We start from the raw sequence: 6,369 nt of genomic DNA, 5'->3' as shown, positions 1-6,369 counted from the left end.
CCTCTTCTATATATAATAACTTGTATTTTAATTTGATTATAAATATTATTTTTTAATTATTTTTATATATATTTTAAAAATATAATTAAATATTTTTATTTAAAATATAATTTATATGTTTTATATTTACTAAATTGTATGAGAATAATAATTAATATTTATTTTTACAAATCTAAAATAATTATTGTTACATCTCAAATCAAAATTGTCAAATTATTCTATTAAATGTGAAGAAACAAATGTTCATGGTTAAGTGTTCCGTATATTTATACTAAGCATTATTGGTAGAGTCTAACAAAGTGCCCATAGGTTATTGGAAGAGTACACGTGCCCATAGTTAAGTCATTGTGTGCTTTCAAGTTCATGGACGAGGTTTCGCACCGACCACCATTTTTTTAAAAATATATTTAAATATATTCATAAGAATTTCGCTAAAATATGGAATTAAACCCTAATCAAATATTCATATTTATATGAAATTAATTAAATGTCCAACCATATTACCTAATTTGAAATTGTTTATAACCCAATTTAACTAACTTCTTCTATTTATAATATACCGTTGGAGAAAACCATCAAACACTTCCTTATTTTCCTAATAGTAATATAGAGTATCGCAAAACCTCTGGTATAAAATTAAAACATAATATATGTGAGATTTTTGGAGTATTCGTTGTTTAAATTAGTTTTTTTTATTAATTAACTTCAACATTTTCAATAATTTTTGAGATATTTTTATTGTGAAAAATTACCCTGTGATTTTAATAATTTTTTACAAAATTTTAAACAAATTAAATAATAAAATAAACAAATATTTTTCAAAAAATCACACTGAAAAAAAACCAATAAAATTTAATTAAAATAAAAAACCAAAAACCAAAAACTATAGACATAGACATAGACATAGACATGCATGAAGTATAACTCAATCGTAAGTAAATCTATATTCCCGATTCGGTAAAGGCATATGGATTGAAATTGTAGTTCCAATAGAAGTGGTATGCATGTGGGGAGTAAACCAGTGTGCTTAGAAATCGTTAGTATTTGCTCGATCTAATCAACAGAACCGCGTGCCAGAAGGCGGTGGGTAAATTCCAGTTCCAGTTGTCCAAGGTGCGAGATCTTCCATAAATATCCTTCAAGGTGCGACACTATGATCCGAACTCATGAGAGTAATATATGTTTCCCCTTCTCATCTTCCATTGAGAGCAAGAAATCCCCACACCCTTTCTGAAATTTCGAGACCCAATTCTGTCTCTCTGTGATTTGATCATTTTCCCATTCTCCAAGAAGGCCAGATGGCTCATTTCCGTCAGAACGTCACTAAGATCTGGCGTGTAACATCATCGCTCAGTGCCAAGGTTCGATCCTCCTCGCATTCAATTCCTCCACAGAGATTTTTCAGTAGCGGAAATGGGCATTCACATTCGAATGCATATAGGATTTCCAGAGGCATGCTAGTATCGGGACTGGGACTGGGATTGGGAATGGGGCTGGCATTCGCAGTATCTCCCCCAAGTTTGGCCGAGTCTCCAGAACCGAAGCTGAAGATGCAGGAGGACCAGAAGTCGCGAGATCCAGTCTCACCACAGCCTCGAGCAGGCATTATGGGAGGACCTGTTATTACCAAGAGTGGAAAAGTGCTTCCAAAGCTCAAGATCTTTGTGGGTTACGATCCCCGTGAGGATCTTGCCTACGAGGTCTGCAGGCATTCGATACTGAAACATGCCACATTTCCAGTTGAAGTAATCCCCATCAAACAAGCGGATCTCCGCAAGGCTGGGCTTTACTGGCGCACAAGGGATCCCACTGAGAGCACCCAGTTCTCCTTTTCCAGGTTCTTGACTCCTTTCCTAGCTGGGTTCGAGGGTTGGGCTATGTTCGTAGACTGTGATTTTCTCTATACTGTTGACGTTAGGGAATTAGCTGAGCTCATTGATGATAAGTATGCTATAATGTGTGTCAAACACGATTACAAGCCCAAGAGTGCTACAAAAATGGATGGGGTTGTGCAGACTACTTACCCTAGAAAGAACTGGTCATCTATGGTTTTGTATAATTGCGGGCACCCCAAGAACAAAGTTTTGACACCCTCTGTTGTGAATTCCCAATCTGGGGCATTTTTGCATAGATTCACTTGGCTTGATGACAATGATATTGGACCCATTCCCTACACCTGGAATTTCCTTGTTGGTCACAATGAGATTGATGACAAGGAACTTCCCAAAGCTATACATTATACAATGGGAGGCCCTTGGTTCGAGGCCTGGAAAGATTGCCAATTCGCAGATCTGTGGCTTCAGGAAGTGGATGAGTATAAGAGGTCCCAGATGATACAGAAGGTGATTCAAGATGAGCTCATAAGGCTGTTGGATACAAGAATGAATGAAAGAGCAGGAGAGCTTGAAACCAGAGTAGGTGAGTTGGAAGGCAAGGTTAGAGAGATCTCTGCTCTGCAGAAATTGCTGTTGTTTTATCTACAAGAGAGGTTTCTAACAGAGGGAGGGAATGGTGTGAAAGAACCTCCTTTTGATGCCTAGTTGAACAAGGTATTGCAGAGCAGAAAGGAATTGCTTTGGAATACCCTGCCGGATCTTGCGACAGTGCAAAATAGGAATATGTTTTGGAGGTACTAATGCAGGATATAGCCTAATTATTTTTATTCGATTCTATTTTTAGCTCTAAATATTATCTCTAAATATTAGAGAGAAATTGTAGTTTTCTGCATAAATTTTGAACTGGAAGTTAACTTATTTCTTAATATACTATTCGCCCATGGTATAGTCAAATCTACCTTTACTTTATAGCAGCTAAGAAATAGCTACATTCTTCATTCTCATCCTTTTTCCTGAAAGAATGGTATGAAGGGTTTGTACCCTATCTGGACAATAATGTCATTGTGGCAAATTTTTTTCTCCAATGTAGTTCTCTCAAACATTGCAATTTCATGGAATATGCTCCATCATATCAATTGGTGTAATTGTATTCTTTCTATATATTAACTGTCTTGATTGCTACATATGGATGGTTATTTTAGGTTATTCACCTAGGGTATGGTCCAATTTGCCTTTAATTTAGCAACATTCTTCACCATCATCGTTTTTCCTGAAAGAATTGTGTGAAGGGTTTGTACTCTATCTGGACAAAAATATTATTGTGGCATTTTTTTCTATCTTAAATGCAGTTATCTCAAACATTGCGATTTCATGGAATATACTTCATCACATCGATTGGTATAATTGTATTAATTCTATTTATTAGCTATCTTGATTGCAATGTATGGATGGTTGTTTTCGGCCAGGCTCAAACATCTCTGTGTTGCTGGGGTTGCCATTGTGGTGTATTTAGTGACTATTTTGATGTGTTTATGTTGAAAATTTATAACCTTCATAAGCATTTTTAAGTTCACTGTTATTCAATAAGTAGTGTATTTTGTGAAAGACAATGGAGATCAGTGGATCTTCTCATTTGCTGTGAACAATACTAGAGTGCTCAAGCTAGTGTGTACAAAGCATATCACAGCAAGATATATTCGTATTTTGCATGTGCGAAGTATGCATTATGCTCACATATGGTATTTTTAACGAAGGTTCTTCTACGAGAAAAGTATGCCTTTATGTTTTGATGCAGACACCTCCAATCTGCACAGCACTCTGGTCCTCAGGTTTCCACAGGGGTAGACTTACACCACCCATTTAAACCTAACATAAATGTCAAAGAACGCTTCCCGTGATCTGAAAAGGGGTTAGTAACTATAATAGAGAATAGGCTGTGCAAGCTTTAGCAGAGGGATCAAAAGATGATTACCAATCTCAAAAACTGCAAACAAGTTTACAGCAGAAGAGATTTAGTGAAGAATGCAGTGATGCTCTGTTCCTGGAAACAATTGCAGTATTTATGAATGCAAACCACTAAAATATTCAGGTGGGGGATGAATAATCTACAGGGGACAACACCAATCTTTAGATTGCCGAAAAGCTAGAAAAGCTAGAAAAGCTGTCTTTATTCCATTATCTCTAATCTTTGCTACAAAGAAAACTCCCTAGATTACTTAACTAGCATACCGGCCCTACAATGGCTTCCCTCAGCGTATGGCTCATCTGAGCACATTCTTTATCCCCCCTATGACAATTATAGGCACTGGATATACATCTATACCAAACCAGACTCGGCTTAAAAAATGCCAGTGGATTGTGACAGATCTCATTGATGGTATGTCCTTCTGGAATTGCCACAGTTGAGTTGTAGAAGTAGCCTGCCCAGCCTGCCCACCTTCTGTCCACGTTTCCTTGTTAGCACCTATTCCCTGGTTAGTTTTTCTTTCTTCACATCATGTAGTGCGGTTTCTTTCCACTAATCATTCTGCTGAGTTGTAAGGAATCTTAAAAGACAACCACGACTGCAGTTGAGGGGAGATAGCAGGATGCTCCTGCATCTAGTTTATTCTTGGAGTCCAAACAATTGTTGGCATGCTGGATAGTAGGATACTGATTTGCTTCTTGAATGAAACATATTTACCCTATTTGCATAAGGGACATAAAATAATAACTATACTAATTTGATATCTAGAAGTGATAGAGGATTGATGTTTATTTTTTTAAGAGAAAAAATTGTTTATTTGCTATTCCCAGAAATCAAAATTTATACTAAACCGTCCACCTTTTAATTCTTATTCTCTATAGACTTCCAGACCTTTGTGACATTAAACATCCTTGAGCTGTCATGATGGCCTAAAACTAACTACAGTAATAATCAAATTGCCATCAAAATACAGTCACGACCACTAACATTTATCCCATAACTTTTCAAAACATTAAGACTTGTACTTTCGGAAGTGCCATACCACCTTGGCTCTCTGTTGATGAAATGATGCCCTGCTTGAATTACACAGTGGATGATCCATAGAATATTTCAAAAACAATAGTGATGGCCCTGTGTTAAGTTACAAGTTAGTCTTTCTGCTTTTGGATCATATCTCAAGCAAGAATACTACCTTTTGGAAAGATATATATATATAATACTACTTTTTGGAAAGATAAATATATATACGGCGTAGTTTAACTTATAGATGAAATAGCTTTTTTCACCGGAAAATCTGGCAATACAATTTCAAGATTTTTCAAGTTTTTTTGTTGTCTAAAATACAATTTTGAATGCATAAATGTATTCCGCACCCTGAAAAACTCTCGGGGCACTCAAATTATGCAGATCAAACAATTTAAACTCAAGTTTTTAAAAATCTCTGTCGTATTTTGATTAAAACTAACCAGAAAAATGGTCGTGAAAAAGACCATTTCGTCTATAAATTAGACTACACCTAAATATACTCATAAAGTTGGAGCCAAAACCGATATGCTAGCTCATGGAGAAGAGCAATGGGAAAATTTCAAGATTTTTCAAGTTTTTTTGTTGTCTAAAATACAATTTTGAATGCATAAATATATTCCGCACCCTGAAAAACTCTCGGGGCACTCAAATTATGCAGATTAAACAATTTAAACTCAAGTTTTTAAAAATCTTTGTCGTATTTTGATTAAAACTAACCAGAAAAATAGTCGTGAAAAAAACCATTTCGTCTATAAATTAAACTACACCTAAATATACTCATAAAATTGGAGCCAAAACCGATATGCTAGCTCACGGAGAAGAGCAATGGAAAAATCGATGGTGTTGCCATGTAGCCTAGAATGGAGTTCTCCTAAAGTGAAGATATTTCTCCGTGTTGTTTTAGGATAAGATTCACGGAGAAGAGCAATGGGAAAATCGATGGTGTTGCCATGTAGCCTAGAATGGAGTTCTCCTAACCTGAAGATATTTCTCCATGCTGTTTTAGGATAAGATTCATAAGCAAATGCTAAATGTGTTTCGGAAGTTTATTGAGGTCCTTCTACTGCGAGAGTCTGTGTCTATTCTCACTCACTTAAGGCCGAGCTGTAAGTCTATTCTCGCTCATGTCCGAGTTGTATTTTCACTAAGAGAATGCTGTAGTGGTAAACGTTCATGTTTCCTTGTTTCCAGGGTAACTATTCCTGCAAGGTTCTCTTTTGTGCAAATTCTTTATTTTTTGAAAAATCTTTTACTTGGAGAAAGCAGTCCTATGCCATTAGATTGCATATTTCAGGAGAAAGTTCTTTGAAAGACGCTTAGTACCTCATATTTATTATCTTTCTGTATATGTCATGTACATTTGCAGATTTCGATATTAAAAAAATGAGGTCTTGTTTGAAGCTAATTTACCTTTGCTTTTGTGGGTAGGTTTCGTAAAATGTGTGATTAGTTTTCAACATACAAGTAGTGTGATTTCGCTGTGTTCAAATTGGTAGTAATTCTAATCAAATAACATGCACTAAACACAACACATAGAACACA

At 35.8% G+C, this 6,369-nt stretch overlaps 1 pseudogene; it reads left to right on the top strand.

The window, feature by feature from the left end:
- Nucleotides 1–948: 948 nt before the first annotated feature.
- LOC149228091 (protein CDI pseudogene) lies at nt 949–2,920 on the top strand (annotated as a pseudogene).
- Nucleotides 2,921–6,369: the final 3,449 nt, after the last annotated feature.

Source organism: Pinus tabuliformis, chromosome J (genome assembly GCF_031772625.1).
Source record: "Pinus tabuliformis cultivar Carrire ecotype Pingquan chromosome J, CPIR1, whole genome shotgun sequence".
Lineage (NCBI taxonomy): Eukaryota > Viridiplantae > Streptophyta > Pinopsida > Pinales > Pinaceae > Pinus > Pinus tabuliformis.
Note: the sequence above shows the minus strand (reverse complement) of the source record. Positions and strands in the feature narration are given on the sequence as shown.